Below are 17,771 nucleotides of genomic sequence, written 5' to 3' on the forward strand. Positions count from 1 at the left end.
ATTTCAATGTTTGCTGTGGTAACGTTTTAACCGTCCAGTTGTTTCAAATGTTATTTTTTGTGCCTTCAATCTCTTTGGAACTGAAAATGGTACTCCTGTTTCTTTTACTATACTTCTTTTTCTCTACCGTTCAAGTAATATCAGGTATCAAGTATAGATTCATAGCACTTGGTTAAGTGAAAACTTTAGTCTCCTTGGTGTACGCAATTCCATGATATTACTGTGAGGACAATTTTCCCTAGACATTGATGCCATGTCCTTTTCCTGTTTGTGTTGTCTGTTATATCTCTAAATGCTGGTGTTTTCTTTGTTCTGATGAACACACCATAGTATTTCAATTAGTAGAACCTCATATTTATTACGCTAATCTCACAATTCTGTAAGGGAACAGGGCACTTCCTCTCGTGGAAATGAAACTTCTAAAGGTTTTCAGCTCTGCATTCTTCTGTATGTCATTTTGGAGTGTCTCCATAACATCCAACAGAGAGTTAACTTGTATTTTCTATTGCCATTGCAATGTCCCAATGTTACCAGTCCTTCCCAGATTTTCTCTATCTACAGAAGCACCAGTGGAAACGTATGTATGGATGTCATAGTTCAGGGCCTGCTGGAATGAACCCTCAGACCGACCTATGTGTCCTCGGTGCAGTACCATGTCAGCCCGTCCAATATATAGCATCTGCATTTTGGAGATAATGCTGAAAGAAATGTTTCATCATCTCACGATGTGGACTTTGACCACTCTTCCTTGTTCCCTCATCCTTCAGTCATGGGTTCACGAAGGCAACCACAGAGCTGTTCCTCATCCCCTGCCTCAAACCAGAAAGTAATCCCAGTCCAGGATACGAATGAAGCAGATCCAAAAACTTTTAATACTGATTTCAACCCCAACGCCCCCTGGAACCATCAGACCAGATGCAAGATATCTCTGATTGAGCGCCACACATGCTCTATTGGCAAAATGCCAAATTGGTCCCTGGTCCTGCAGATGCAGTGGATGTGGCCGTAGGACATATCGATAAACTCAACCTCACGTGTCAGTGTGGTTGGTGCATCACTGAGGTTACAGTTCTCTTTGCTCTCTTGATAGGACCCACCATAACCCACAACGCACTGTAGATACCTGAGTTCTGCGTGTGCCATCATCCGTAGTCCTATCCCTCTTTTCCCGCTGCCTCTGCTAGCTCAGATTTGGCAGCTCGGATCTTGGTCTCAGATTCAATTGTGGGAATATTTTGTGCTGATTTTTTTGAGTTCTGTCAGCCAAGCATCTGCTGTGCACCCCTCTAACACTCAGCACATCAAATTGAATCCCATGTGTGCCGCCCGCTTCAGAGTGTACGTCCAAGTAAAACAGTTTCACCTTTGATGCTCCATTACCAGAGATCAGATCCTGCACTGGTTTCCATTCTCTACTTTGCCTTCTCCTGCTTCCAGGTTTTCTGAGGCCTCATCATGTCTTTGGAAATAACAGACCAGTCTTCAGCAAGTGTCCTGTGCCAAGGGCTGGGTGAGTGGGTGTTTACAATGCTGTGTGTATGGGAGTGAGTGAGAGCAGGTTGCACTGGTTCTCTGCCTAGTGGGCATCGATAAATCAACACTTTCCCCTTAATATTCACTGAAATTGGATGTTTGTTTATGTCTGCTTTCTATACAACCATGATTGGAGGGATTTTCCGAAGACTCCAGCGTTGACATTATGTTGATAACGAAGTTGCTGACTTTAAGAAGTATAAGAGTATTGATATCCTTTTTTTCGGATTTATATGAAAGTGAAGTTAGTTTTTGAAAATTACTAAATCAACCTAGAAGCCAGACTTGTCAATTTTTGTAACATTTTGTCACCTCTAAGGAAAAAATAGACAGACTCAATTTAAAACAGCAGTCCAAATGTTTGAAGGTAACATGTCAATTATTTCCTGTTGAAGCCTCCAACAAAAATAGGGACCATGAAATAACTATTGGAACCATGAAATAACCCCGAACCTGGGTTTCCCTTGTGCATGTTTTGCCCTTTGCTGCCAATGACACATACTAGGCAATGTTGGCATTTCAAGGAGTAACATACCTCTCTAGGAATATTCAAGATACAGTGTACAAAATATACATATTTAGGCTTGATTCCAAAGCACCTACAGGCATTTAACTATGAGAAACCTGCTGCAGCTATGGTAGGCTATTGAGAACCAGGTGTTCTTCTATCAGTGATGAGAACGCTCAATCATACGATCATGTAGGCTAAGGCATTTTAACACAACCAAATCTGCACTTCCATGATATATTAAACCCGGGGCTTGATGAAAGGGAAAGACCGTCCACATAACCTTTGTCTTTAATGTGTTTGGCCACTTATACTGTTCAGTTCAGTATCTGATTTTAATAATTACCTATACTGGCTTGAAAAACTGAGGCCTAGTACATATTCAAGTTCAGTCAAAGATTCCCCTCACTTACCACAATCCCTTCAGCCCAAAGAAGACATAACCCCAGCATTTGCTGAATCTAGGGGAAGGTCATCAGTTCTTTGTGTGAGCTCAGTATTGAATTCCTAAGTATTCAATTCCTATCATTACTTTTTGTGAGCTAATTTGAGAGTATTTGACCTTAAAGTGGTTCACTGTTGTTCACCGAGTGTGAAGGAGGAGGAAATCTGATTCTAGGAGGGGCTTGCTCTTCTCCTACTGGCTTCATTGCAGCTCAGGTTCTGATCCTTTGAAATGGATGCCTGAGTGGAGTGGAGGGAAGAGCATGTATTTGATATCTAGGCCCAAACCTGGGAATAGGCATACCTGAGCTTGGTGCATTTTGGTCTGAATGATTTGTAAATTCATCTTGAGATGTGTGGATTCTCACTACCACTTCCAGGAACATGAGCGCTGTTAACATCTCTGCCATCTCTTCTCTTTTAGACGTCAGGAATCTTGGACCCTTTCTTGGAGCAGAGATTCGAGTAACTTTCTCAAGTGCACGTTGACACACCGTATGTTTCTGTCAGTATCACCAAGGTTCAGTATGTCTCATGAATGTCTTTCGAGCCTGGTATTCTCTAGAGTTGTCTCCATGCCGGTATTCTCCTTTGTAGCAGAACAACTCTCATCAATGTGTTCGCACCTCTCCTCAATCCGTGCCTCCAGCTTTTCTGCCAGCTTCTCTTCGTGTCTCCCATAAAGTCGAAGTCAAGAGGACTGGGTAAGTCAGAAAGTACCGCGGAGCCACACCAGTAAGCTGATGACAGGCAGATCTTCCAATGTCTGCCCTTTAAGATTCTGGAAACTGTCCCTTGATGTCAGGTCTTTGGGCAGCAGCAGTATCTCGAACTTACACAGCTTCCTGAACAAAAGACCTAAGCCAATCTCCACATAGGGTAGTAGGCCCTCCATCACACTGATCCACCCAAAGTATTCTGCCCAGTTACCTTGGATCCACCAGCCACAACAAGCCTCGTGGTACTCACCAACATTCCACCTGGAATCCAACCGGTAACTGCCATCCCCAGTGGTTGCTGCATTAGGTCAGTGTTGGGGGTGGGGCTGCATTAGTCGAGAGGTTACTAAGGGAAATGTGATTCTATCCACAAGGGTCCCATGGTCCTTTTCTCTTCCCTCTTTCCTTTTGTTCAGATCTGTATACACAGTACATACGGAAGGAAGTGTGTCCATGTTCAGTTTATGGTTTCACACGTCTTTAAACTTTCTAAAATTTCACAGAACACAGAGACCCACTCATGGAAACTCATGTTTGTGTAATATCCAGTCACCCAGAATACATATCCGTCTGGTGCTTTCTGCTGAAACACCCACTCTCTCAGAAGATGTATCCATTTTTTTCATGGGGGCTGAATTTCCAAGAAATGAAACCAATTCCAATGTGCACTTTCCTGTCTGTCTCTTTTGCTCTTAGTACAGTTTTGCAGAGCTACTTGTCTTTGTTACAGGCTTATGCCATTCCTTCCCTACGTAGGGTAGAATATGGCATTCATTCATCCTGTTGGAAGACTTGTAATTCTATATCACGTACTTTGACCAAATCTTAAACAAAACCGTCGTTTGGGTTGGGTCACGATAAGCACTTATGAATCAATATTTATGAATAGCAATGCACGCGTCTGTTTTCTGAATACAAGTGTGTTGAGTACATTCTAGCCTTGATACTGGTTCGATGCGTGCTGAATGATCCCTGACATCATTTTGAGTATTCTGTTTTGAATAATCATGGTTTTTTGGTATATGTCATCCAACTGTAACCTTTTGGTGTTTGTTTGTTTTGCAAACACTTTAGGCCTTGCATCTCTCCTTTTGCTTCAGACAGAGAGTCATATAAGCTGATTCACTTAAGATAGTGCTTAATATCACCTATGGTTTCCTGCTTCCCTCTCCCATCTTTAGGTTTTCGATGTCCTCCTTGCCTTCTTCTTCTTTCTTCTTTGCAATTCATGGTCTTCTTGCATTTCCATTAATGGTTTTCTTAATTCCATTTCTTCTTGCTACTTTTATTCTAAGGATAGGATTCTCAATGTTTGTTGTAGGATCAGTCTCAAACTGTTGATTTCTTTTAAGATTTGCTGCTCAGTGAAATTCCCTTGCTCTGCCGTTGTTAGGAATCGCAGTCATTTGGCATTGTCTACCCTAGATTGCAGATTTTTCTCATTCAGGATATGGTCTATGTCCTGGCACCCCTCCCCGTCTTGCAATATTTCTGCCGAGATATGAGCTGAAACCCCTCTGGAGGCTCTGTTGTGAATAATTTGCTTTCCTTGAGGTGCACTTTAGATCACTGGGATGATCATGAACTTTGTTTATTTGAATTCTAGAGCTGCTTGTTGGACTATTGGGATTCCACCTCCTTTGGACACTGTGTACTTCCTGAATACGTATAGATGAACCTTTCTTGGCTTTCAGCAAGTTTCATTCTGATTTTTGTACAAATGCCTTTACAGAATTTTTATTTTATCTCTTGCTTTCCATTTGGGACTCTTATGAGTCCTATTCTTTCATGCTTCCTCTTACTCCTGGATTCAACAGCGATATTTGCATTGGTTTGCTCTTGCTTTTCTATGTCTTCTTCTGATCGAGGGATTTCTGTTCCCGTGTCTTCGCAGTCATTCACGAGTCCCTCTGCGTTATCTAGTCTGCTTAGGACTGACATTAGCCAAGTTAATTTCTCATCCATTGAGTTTTCCTATATTATTTTGTCTTCTTTAGAGTTTCTCTTCCCCTTTTCTGGTATTCTGCCTTTTGTGATTCTGAGATATTTTGTTCTATAGTGTTTCCTCTCCTCCTATTTCAATGCTTGCTCTGGTAGAGTTTTAACCATCTAGATGTTTGAAAGATTATTTTTTGGGCCTTCAATCACTTTGGAAGTGAAAATGGTACTTCCTGTTTCTTTTACTATACTTCTTTTTCTCTACTGTTCAAGTACTATCAGGTAGCTAGTATAGACTTATAACGCTTGGTTACGTGAAAACTTTACTCTCCTTGGTGTACGCAATTCCATGATATTACTGTGAGGACAAATTTCTGTTGACATTGATGCCATATCCTTTTCCTGTTTGTGTTGTCTGGTATATCTCTAATTGCTGGTGTTGTCTTTGTTCTGATGAATATACCATAGTATTTCAATTAGTAGAACCTCATATTTATTACGCTAATCTCACAATTCTGTAAGGGAACAGGGCACTTCCTCTTGTGGAAATGAAACTTGTAAAGGTTTTCAGCTCTTCATTCTTCTGTATGTCATTTTGGAGTGTCTCCATAACATCCAACAGACAGTTAACTTGTACTTTATATTGCCATTGCAATGTCCCAATGTTACCAGTCCTTCCCAGATTTTCTCTGTCTACATAAACACCAGTGGAAACGTATGTATGGATGTCATAGTTCAGGGCCTGCTGGAATGATCCCTCAGACCGACCTATGTGTCCTCGGTGCAGTACCATGTCAGCCCGTCCAAATTATAGCATCTGCATTTTGGAGATAATGCTGAAGGAAATGCTTCATCTTCTCACGATGTGGACTTTGACCACTCTTCCTTGTTCCCTCATCCTTCAGTCATGGGTTCACGAAGGCAACCACAGAGCTGTTCCGCATCCTCTGCCTCAAACCAGACCGTAATCCCAGTCCAGGTTACGAATGTAGCAGATCCTAAAACTTTTAATACTGATTTCAACCCCAACGCCCCCTGGAACACTCAGACCAGATGCATGATATCTCTGATTGAGCCCCACACGTGCTCTATTGGCAAAATGCCAAATTGGTCCCTGGTCCTGCAGATGCAGTGGATGTGGCCGTTGGACATATCGATAAACTCAACCGCACGCGCCAGTGTGGTTGCTGTCTCCCTGAGGTCACAGTTCTCTTTGCTCTCTTGATAGGACCCACCATAACCCACAACGCACTGTAGATACCTGAGTTCTGCGTGTGCCATCATCTGTAGCCCTATCCCTCTTTTCCCGCTGCCTCTGCTAGCTCAGATTTGGCAGCTCGGATCTTGGTCTCAGATTCAATTGTGGGAATATTTTGTGCTGATTTTTTGAGTTCTGTCAGCCAAGCATCTGCTGTGCGCACTTCTAACACTCAGCGCATCATCTTCAATCCCATGTGTGCCACCCACTTCAGAGTGTACGTCCAAGTAAACAGTTTCACCTTTGATGCTCCATTACCAGAGATCAGATCCTGCACTGGTTTCCATTCTCTACTTTGCCTTCTCCTGCTTCCAGATTTTCTGAGGCCTCATCATGTCTTTGGAAATAACAGACCACTCTTCAGCAAGTGTCCTGTGCCAAGGGCTGGGTGAGTGCGTGTTTACAATGCTGTGTGTATGGGAGCGAGTGAGAGCAGGTTGCACTGGTTCTCTGCCTACTGGGCATCGATAAATCAACATTTTCCCCATAGAATTCACTGAAATTGGATGTTTGTTTATCTCTGCTTTCTATAGAGCCATGATCGGAGGCATTTTCCGAAGACTCCAGCGTTGACATTATATTGATAACGCAGTTGCTGTCTTTAAGAAGTATGAGTATTGATTTACAAGTTTTGGGATTTATATGAAAGTGAAGTTAGTTTTTGAAATTTACTAAATCAACCTAGATGCCAGACTTGTCAATTTTTGTAACATTTTGTCAGCTCTAAGGAAAAAAGAGACAGACTCAATGTAAAATAGCAGTCCAAAAGTATGAAGGTGACATGTCAATATTTTACTGATGAAGCCTCCAACAACAATAGGAACCATGAAATACCTATTGGACCATGAAATAGCCCCGAACCTGGGTTTCCCTTGTGCATGTGTTGCCCTTTGTTTCCAATGACACATACTAGGCAATGTTGGCATTTCATGGAGTAACATTCCTCTCTAGGAATATACAAGATACAGTGTACAAAATATACAGATTTAGGCTTAATTCCAAAAACACCTAAAGGCATTTAACTATGAGAAACCTGCTGCAGCTATGCTAGGCTATTGTGAATCAGGTGTCCTTCTATCAGTTATGAGAACACTTAATCATAAGATCATGTAGGCTAAGGCAATTTAACACAACCAAATCTGCACCTCCATGATATATTACACCCGGAGCTTGACGGAAGGGAAAGACGGTCCACATATCCTGTGTCTTTAATGTGTTTGGCCATTTATACAGTTCAGTTCACTAGCTGATTTTAATAATTACCTATACTGCCTTGAAAAACTGAGGCCTAATACATATTCAAGTTCAGTCAAAGATTCCTCTCACTTACCAAACTCCCTTCAGCCCAAAGAAGACATAACCCCAGCATTTGCTGAATCTAGGTGAAGGTCATCATTACTTTGTGTGAGCTAAGTATTGAATTCCTAAGTATTCAATTCCTATCATTAATTTTTTTGAGCTAAGTTGTGAGTATTTGATCTTAAAATGGTTCACTGTTGTTCACCGAGTGTGAAGGAGGAGGAAATCTGATTCTAGGATGGGCTTGCTCTTCTCCTACTGGCTTCATTGCATCTCAGGTTCTGATCCTTTGAAATGGATGCCTGAGTGGAGTGGAGGGAAGTGCATGTGTTTGATATCTAGGCCCAAACCTGGGAATAGGCTTACCCGGGCTTGGTGCATTTTGGTCTGAATGATTTTAAATGCATGTTGAGATGTGTGGATTCTCACTATTAATTCGAGGAACATGAGCGCTCTTAACATCTCTGCCATCTCTTCTCTTTAGACGTCAGGAATCTTGGACCCGTTCTTGGAGCAGAGATTCGAGTAACTTTCTCCAGTGCACGTTGACACTCCGTATGTTTCTGTCAGTATCACCAAGGTTCAGTATGTCTCATGAATGTCTTTTGAGCCTGGTATTCTCTAGAGTTGTCTCCATGCAGGTATTCTCCATTGTAGCAGAACAACTCTCATCAATGTGTACGCACCTCTCCTTAATCCGTGCGGCCAGCTTTCCTGCCAGCTTCTGTTCGTGTCTCCCATAAAGTCGAAGTCAAGGGGACTGGGTAATTTGGAAAGTACCGCGGAGCCACACCAGTATGCTGATGACAGGCAGATCTTCCACTGTCTGCCCTTTAAGATTCTGGAAACTGACCCTTGAACTCAGGTCTTTGGGCAGCAGCAGTATCTCGAACTTACACATCTTCCCGAACAAAAGACCTAAGCCAATCTCCACATAGGGCGGCAGCCCCTCCATCACACTGATCCACCCAAAGAATTCTGCCCAGTTACCTTGGATCCACCAGCCACAACAAGCCTCACGGTACACACCAACATTCCACCTGGAATCCAACCGGTAACTGACATCCCCAGGGGTTGCTGCATTAAGCCATTTTTGGGGGAGGGGCTTCATTAATCGAGAGGTTCCTAAGGGAAATGTGATTCTATCCACAAGGGTCCCATGGTCCTTTTCTCTTCCCTCTTTCCTTTTGTTCAGATCTGTATACACAGTACAAACGGAGGGAATAGTTTCCATGTACAGTTTATGGTTTCACAAGTCTTTAAACTTTCTAAAAGTTCACAGTACACAGAGACCCACTCATGGAAACTCATGTTTGTGTAATATCCAGTCACCCAGAATACATATCCGTCTGTTGCTTTCTGCTGAAACACCCACACTCTCAGTAGATGGATCCATTTATTCCATGGGGGCTTAAATTCCAAGAAATGAAACCAATTCCAATGTGCACTTTCCTGTCTGTCTCTTTTGCTCTTAGTATAGTGTTGCAGAGCTACTTGTCTTTGTTATAGGCTTATGCCATTCCTTCCCTACGTAGGGTAGTATATGGCATTCATTCATCATGTTGGAAGACTTGTAATACTATATCACGTACTTTGACCAAATATTAAACAAATCCGTCGTTTGGGTTGGGTCACGAAATGCACTTATGAATCAATATTTATGAATAGTAATGCACGTGTCTGTTTTCTGAATACAAGTGTGTTGAGTACATTCTATCCGTGATACTGGGTCGTTGCGTGCTGAATGATCCCTGACATCATTTTGAGTATTCTGTATTGAATAATCATGGTTCTTTGCTATATGCCAGCCAACTGTAACTTTTGGTGTTTGTTAGTTTGTTTTGCACACACTTAAGCCTTGCATCTCTCCTTTTGCTTCAGACAGAGAGTCATTTAAGCTGATTCACTTAAGATTGTGCTTAAAATCACCTATTGATCCCTGCTTCCCTCTACCATTTTTAGGGTTTCTATGTCCTCCTTGCCTTCTTCTTTCTTCTTTGCAATTCATGGTCTTCTTGCATTTCCATTAATGGTTCTCTTATTTCCATTTCTCCTTGCTACTTTTCTATTAAGGTTATGATTCTCAATTTGTGTTTTAAAATCAGTCTCAAACTGTTGATTTCTTTTAAGATTTGCTGGTCAGTGAAATTCACTAGGTCTGCCGTTGTTAGAAATCACGGTCATTTGGCATATTCTACCCTAGATTGCAGATTTTTCTCATTCAGGCTATGGTCTATGTCCTGGCACCATTCTCCGTCCTGCAATATTTCTGCCGATATATCAGCTGAATCCCCTCTGGAGGTTCTGTTGTGAATAATTTGCTTTCCTTGAGGTGCATTTTAGATCACTGTGATGATCATGAACTTTGTTCATTTGAATTTTACAGCTGCTTGTTGGTCTATTGGGATTCCACTTCCTTTGGACGCTGTGTAATTCCTGAATTCGTATAGATGTACCTTTCTTGGCTTTCAGCAAGTTTCATTCTGATTTTTGTACAAATGCCTTTACAGAATTTTTATTTTATCTCTTGATTTCCATTTGGGACTCTTATGAGTCCTATTCTTTCATGCTTCCTCTTACCCCAGGATTCAACAGCGATATTTGCATTGGTTTGCACTTGCTTTTCTATGTCTTCTTCTGATCGAGGGATTTCTGTTCCCGTGTCTTCGCAGTCATTCACGAGTCCCTCTGCATTATCTAGTCTGCTTAGGTCTGACATTAGCCAAGTTATTATCTCATCCATTGAGTTTTCTTATAATATTTTGTCTTCTTTAGAGTTTCTCTTCCCCTTTTCTTGTATTCTGCCTTTTGTGATTCTGAGATACTGTTGTTCTTTAGTGTTTTCCTCACCTCCTTTTTCAATGCTTGCTCTGGTAAGGTTTTAACCGTGTAGTTGTTTGAAAAGTTATTTTTTGTGCCTTCAATCTCTTTTGAACTGAAAATGGTACTTCCTGTTCATTTACTATACTTCTTTTTCTCTACTGTTCAAGTACTATCAGGTATGTAGTATAGACTAATAGCAATTTGTTAAGTGAAAACTTTAGTCTCCTTGGTGTACGCAATTCCATGATATTACTGTGAGGACAATTTTCCCTAGACATTGATGCCATGTCCTTTTCCTGTGTGTGTTGTCTGGTATATCTCTAATTCCTGGTGTTGCTTTGTTCGGATGAAAACACCATAGTATTTCAAATAGTAGAACCACATATTTATTACACTAATCTCACAATTCTGTAAGGGAACAGGGCACTTCCTCTCGTGGAAATGAAACTTCTAAAGGTTTTCAGCTCTACATTCTTCTATATGTCATTTTGGAGTGTCTCCATAATATCCAACAGACAGTGAACTTGTAATTTCTATTGCCATTGCAATGTCCCAATGTTACCAGTCCTTCCCAGATTTTCTCTGTCTACAGAAACACCATTGGAAAAGTATGTATGGATGTCATAGTTCAGGGCCTGCTGGAATGATCCCTCAGACCGACCTATGTGTCCTCAGTGCAGTACCATGTCAGCCCGTCCAAAATATAGCATCTGCATTTTGAAGATAATTCTGAAGGAAATGCTTCATCTTCTCACGATGTGGAATTTGACCACTTTTCTTTGTTCCCTCATCCTTGATTCATGGGTTCACGAAGGCACCCACAGAGCTGTTCCGCATACACTACCTCAAACCAGTCCAGGTTACGAATGTAGCAGATCCTAAAACTTTTAATACTGATTTCAACCCCAACAACCCCTGGAACCCTCAGACCAGATGCATGATATCTCTGATTGAGCCCCACCCGTGCTCTATTGGCAAAATGCCAAATTGGTCCCTGGTCCTACAGATGCAGTGGATGTGGCCGTAGGACATATCGATAAACTCAACCTCACGTGTCAGTGTGGTTGGTGTCTCACTGAGGTCACAGTTCACTTTGCTCTCTTGATGGGACCCACCAAAACCCACAACGCACTGTAGATACCTGAGTTCTGCGTGTGCCATCATCCGTAGCCCTATCCCTCTTTTCCCGCTGCCTCTGCTAGCTCAGATTTTGCAGCTCGGATCTTGGTCTCAGATTCAATTGTGGGAGTATTTTGTGCTGATTTTTTTGAGTTCTGTCAGACAAGCATCTGCTGTGCACACTTCTAACACTCATCGCATCATCTTCAATCCCATGTGTGCCGCCCGCTTCAGAGTGTACGTCCAAATAATACAGTTTCACCTTTGATGCTCCATTACAAGAGATCAGATCCTGCACTGGTTTCCATTCTCTACTTTGCCTTCTCCTGCTTCCAGGTTTTCTGAGGCCTCATCATGTCTTTGGAAATAACAGACCACTCTTCAGCAAGTGTCCTGTGCCAAGGGCTGGGTGAGTGCGTGTTTACAATGCTGTGTGTATGGGAGCGAGTGAGAGCAGGTTGCACTGGTTCTCTGCCTACTGGGCATCTATAAATCAACACATTCCCCATAGAATTCCCTGAAATTGTATGTTTGTTTATCTCTGCTTTCTATACAGCCATGATCAGAGGGATTTTCCGAAGACTCCAGCTTTGTCATTATGTTGATAACGCAGTTGCTGACTTTAAGAAGGATAAGAGTATTGATTTACATGTTTTGGGATTTATATGAAAGTGAAGTTAGTTTTTGAAAATTACTAAATCAACCTAGAAGCCAGACTTGTCAATTTTTGTAACATTTTGTCAGCTCTAAGGAAAAAAGGGACAGACTCAATGTAAAACACCAGTCCAAAAGTTTGAAGGTGACATGTCAATTTTTTAATGTTGAAGCCTCCAACAACAATAGGAACCATGAAATACCTATTGGAACAATGAAATAACCCCGAAACTGGGTTTCCCTTGTGTATGTGGTGCCCTTTGCTTCCAATGACACATACTAGGCAATGTTGGCATTTCAAGGAGTAACATTCCTCTCTAGGAATATACAAGAAACACTATACAATATATACAAATTTAGGCTTGATTCCAAAAGCCCCTACAGGCATTTAACTATGAGAATCCTGCTGCAGCTATGCTAGGCTTCTGAGAACCAGGTGTTTTTCTATCAGTGATGAGAACGCTTAATCATACGATCACGTAGGCTAAGGCAATTTAACACAACCAAATCTGTACCTCCATGATAAATTAGAGCCAGGGCTTAATGAAAAAAAAGACGGTCCACATAACCTGTGTCTTTAATGTGTTTGGCCACTTATTCTGTTCAGTTCACAATCTGACTTATAATAATTACCTATACTGCCTTGAAAAACTGAGGCCTAATACATATTCAAGTTCAGTCAAAGATTCCCCTCACTTACCACACTCCCTTCAGACCAAAGAAGACATAACCCCGGCATTTGCTGAATCTAGGGGAAGGTCATCATTACTTTGTGTGAGCTAAGTATTGATTTCCTAAGTATTCAATTCCTATCATTAATTTTTGTGAGCTAAGTTGAGAGTATTTGACCTTAAAGGGGTTCACCCTTGTTCACCGAGAGTGAAGGAGGGGGAACTCTGTTTCCAGGAGGGGCTTGCTCTTCTCCTACTGGCTTCATTCCATCTCATTTTCTGATCCTTTGAAATGGATGCCTGAGTGGAGTGGAGGGGAGAGCAAGTGTTTGATATCTAGGCCCAAATCTGGGAATAGGCTTACCTGGGCTTGGTGCATTTCGGTCTGAATGATTTGTAAATGCATGTTGAGATGTGTGGATTCTCACTACCACTTCCAGGAACATGAGCGCTGTTAACATCTCTGCCATCTCTTCTCTTTTAGACGTCAGGAATCTTGGACCCGTTCTTGGAGCAGAGATTCGAGTATCTTTCTCAAGTGCTCGTTGACACTCCGTATGTTTCTGTCAGAATTACCAAGGTTCAGTATGTCTCATGAATGTCTTTCGAGCCTGGTATTCTCTAGAGTTGTCTCCATGCCGGTATTCTCCATTGTAGCAGAACAACTCTCATCAATGTGTTCGCACCTCTCCTCAATCCGTGCGGCCATCTTTTCTGCCAGCTTCTCTTCGTGTCTCCCTTAAAGTCGAAGTCAAGAGGACTGGGTAAGTCCGAAAGTACCGTGGAGCAACACCAGAAAGCTGATGACAGGCAGATCTTCCACTGTCTGCCCTTTCAGATTCTGGAAACTGACCCGTGATCTCAGGTCTTTGGGCAGCAGCAGTATCTCGAACTTACACAGCTTCCCGAACAAAAGACCTAAGCCAATCTCCACATAGGGAGGCAGCCCCTACATCACACTGATCCATCCAAAGAATTCTGCCCAGTTACCTTGGATCCACCAGCCATAACTAGCCTCGTGGTACACACCAACATTCCACCTCGAATCCAACCGGTAACTGCCATCCACAGTGGTTGCTGCATTAAGCCAGTGTTGGGGGAGGGGCTGCATTAGTCGAGAGGTTCCTAAGGGAAATGTGATTCTATCCACAAGGGTCCCATGGTCCTTTTCTCTTCCCTCTTTCCTTTTGTTCAGACCTGTGTACACAGTACAAACGGATGGAAGAGTGTCCATGTTCAGTTTATGGTTTCACAAGTCTTTAAACTTTCTAAAAGTTCACAGTACACAGAGACCCACTCTTGGAAACTCATGTTTGTGTAATATACAGTCACCCAGAATACATAACCTTCTGTTGCTTTCTGCTGAAACACCCACACTCTCAGAAGATGGATCCATTTTTTTCATGTGGGCTGAAATTCCAAGAATTGAAACCAATTCCAATGTGCACTTTCCTGTCTGTCTCTTTTGCTCTTAGTACAGTGTTGCAGAGCTACTTGTCTTTGTTATATGCTTATGCCATTCCATCCCTACGTAGGGTAGAATATGGCATTCATTCATCCTGTTGGAAGTCTTGTAATTGTATATCACGTACTTTGACCAAATATTAAAGAAAAACGTCGTTTGGGTTGGGTCACGAAAAGCACTTATGAATCAATATTTATGAATAGTAATGCACGCGTCTGTTTTCTGAATACAAGTGTGTTGAGTACATTCTAGCCGTGATACTGGGTCGATGCATGCTGAATGAACCCTGATATCATTTTCAGTATTCTGTGTTGAATAATCATGGTTCGTTGGTATATGTCAGCCAACTGTAACCTTTTGGTGTTTGTTTGTTTGTTTTGCAAACACTTTAGGCCTTGCATCTCTCCTTTTGCTTCAGACAGAGAGTCGTACAAGCTGATTCACTTAAGATAGTGCTTAAAATCACCTATGATTTCCTGCTTCCCTCTCCCATCTTTAGGGTTTCCATGTCTTCCTTGCCTTCTTCTTCTTTCTTCTTTGCAATTCATGGTCTTCTTGCATTTCCATTATTGGTTCTCGTATTTCAATTTCTTCTTGCAACTTTTCTACTAAGGTTAGGATTCTCAATGTTTGTTTTAGGATCTGTCTCAAACTGTGGATTTGTTTTAAGATTTGCTGGTCAGTGAAATTCCCTAGCTCTGCCGTTGTTAGGAATCGCGGTAATTTGGCATAGTCTACCCTAGATTTCAGCTTTTTCTCATTCAGGATATGGTCTATGTCCTGGAACCCCTCCCCGTCCCGCATTATTTCTGCCGAGATATGAGCTGAAACCCCAGTGGAGGCTCTTTTGTGAATAATTTGCTTTCCTTGAAGTGCATTTTAGATCACTGGGATGATCATGAACTTTGTTTATATGAATTCTGCAGCTGCATGTTTGTCTATCGGAATTCCACCTTCTTTGGACGCTGTGTAGTTCCTGAATTCGTATAGATGAACCTTTCTTGGCTTTCAGCAATTTTCATTCTGATTTTTGTACAAATGCCTTTACAGAATTTTTATTTAATCTCTTGCTTTCCATTTGGGACTCTTATGAGTCCTATTCTTTCATGCTTCCTCTTACCCCAGGATTCAACAGCGATATTTGCATTGGTTTGCACTTGCTATTCTATGTCTTCTTGTGATCGAGGGATTTCGTTTCCCGTGTCTCGCAGTCATTTACGAGTCCCTCTGCTTTATGTAGTCTGCTTAGGACTGACATTAGCCAAGTTATTATCTCATCCATTGAGTATTCTTATATTATTTTGTCTTCTTAAGAATTTCTCTTCCCCATTTCTTGTATACTGTCTTTTGTGATTCTGTGATACTATTGTTCTTTAGTGTTTTCCTCACCTCCATTTTCAATGCTTGCTCTGGTAGCTTTTTAACCGTCTAAATGTTTGAAAGCTTATTTTTTGGGCCTTCAATCTCTTTGGAATTGAAAATGGTACTTCCTGTTTCTTTTACTATACTTCTTTTTCTCTACTGTTCAAGTACTTCCAGGTATCTAGTATAGACTTATAGCGCTTTGTTAAGTGAAAACTTTAGTCTCCTTGGTGTACGCAATTCCATGATATTAGTGTGAGGACAATAATCCCTAGACATTGATGCCATGTCCTTTTCCTGTGTGTGTTGTCTGGTATATCTCTAATTGCTGGTGTTGCCTTTGTTCGGATGAAAACACCATAGTATTTCAATTAGTAGAACCTCGTATTTATTACGCTAATCTCACAATTCTGTAAGGGATCAGGGCACTACCTCTCGTGGAAATGAAACTTCTAAAGGTTTTCAGCTCTGCATTCTTCTGTATGTCATTTTGGAGTGTCTCCATAACATCCAACAGACACTGAACTTGTACTTTCTATTGCCATTGCAATATCCCAATGTTATCAGTCCTTCCCAGATTTTCTCTGTCTACAGAAAACCAGTGGAAACGTATGTATGGATGTCATAGTTCAGGGCCTGCTGGAATGATCCCTCAGACCGACCTATGTTTCCTCGGTGCAGTACCATGTCAGCCCATCCAAAATATAGCATCTGCATTTTGGAGGTAATGCTGAAGGAAATGCTTCATCTTCTCACGATGTGGACTTTGACCACTCTACCTTGTTCCCTCATCCTTCAGTCATGTGTTCACGAAGGCAACCACAGAGCTGTTCCGCATCCTCTGCCTCAAACCAGACCGTAATCCCAGTCCAGGTTACGAATGTAGCAGATCCTAAAACTTTTAATACTGATTTCAACCCCAACTCCCCCTGGAACCCTCAGACCAGATGCATGATATCTCTGATTGAGCCCCACACGTGCTCTATTGGCAAAATGCCAAATAGGTCCCTGGTCCTACAGATGCAGTGGATGTGGCCGAAGGACATATCGATAAACTCAAACTTACGCACCAGTGTGGTTGCTGTTTCACTGAGGTCACAGTTCACTTTGCTCTCTTGAAAGGACCCACCATAACCCACAACGCACTGTAGATACCTGAGTTCTGCGTGTGCCATCATCCGTAGCCCTATCCCTCTTTTCCCGCTGCCTCTGCTAGCTCAGATTTGGCAGCTCGGATCTTGGTCTCAGATTCAATTTTGGGAATATTTTTTGCTGATTTTTTGAGTTCTGTCCGCCAAGCTTCTGCTGTGCAAACTTCTAAAAGTCAGCACATCAAATTCAATCCCATGTGTGCCGCCCGCTTCAGAGTGTACGTCCAAGTAAATCAGTTTCACCTTTGATGCTCCATTACAAGAGATCAGATCCTGCACTGGTTTCCATTCTCTACTTTGCCTTCTCCTGCTTCCAGGTTTTCTGAGGCCTCATCATGTCTTTGGAAATAACAGACCACTCTTCAGCAAGTGTCCTGTGCCAAGGGCTGGGTGAGTGGGTGTTTACAATGCTGTGTGTATGGGAGTGAGTGAGAGCAGGTTGCACTGGTTCTCTGCCTACTGGGCATCGATAAATCAACACATTCCCCATAGAATTCACTGAAATTGGATGTTTGTTTATCTCTGCTTTCTATACAGCCATGATCGGAGGGATTTTTCGAAGACAACAGCGTTGACATTATGTTGATAACACAGTTGCTGAAGTTAAGAAATATAAGAGTATTCATTTACATGTTTTGGGATTTATATGAAAGTGAAGTTAGTTTTTGAAAATTACTAAATCAACCTAGAAGCCAGACTTGTCAATTTTTGTAACATTTTGTCAGCTCCAAGGAAAATTAGACCGACTCAATGTAAAACAGCAGTCCAAAAATTTGAAGGTAACATGTTAATATTTTCTGTTGAAGCCTCCAACAACATTAGGAACC

At 41.8% G+C, this 17,771-nt stretch overlaps 1 protein-coding gene and 1 long non-coding RNA gene across 2 annotated transcripts in view; one reads left to right on the forward strand and one right to left on the reverse strand.

Moving 5' to 3' along the window:
- LOC116155268 (uncharacterized) overlaps window positions 1-17,771 on the reverse strand; it is a 359,531-nt gene that overhangs the window by 101,031 nt on the left and 240,729 nt on the right. The gene's annotated exons all lie outside the window — the stretch shown is intronic.
- On the forward strand, window positions 1,087-3,793 carry LOC135320004 (uncharacterized). Its single transcript, XR_010379148.1, has 3 exons — window positions 1,087-1,510; window positions 2,910-2,990; window positions 3,083-3,793. It is a non-coding gene; the product is annotated as an uncharacterized LOC135320004 (long non-coding RNA).

Source organism: Camelus dromedarius, chromosome 35, assembly GCF_036321535.1.
Source record: "Camelus dromedarius isolate mCamDro1 chromosome 35, mCamDro1.pat, whole genome shotgun sequence".
NCBI classification, from domain to species: Eukaryota; Metazoa; Chordata; class Mammalia; order Artiodactyla; family Camelidae; genus Camelus; species Camelus dromedarius.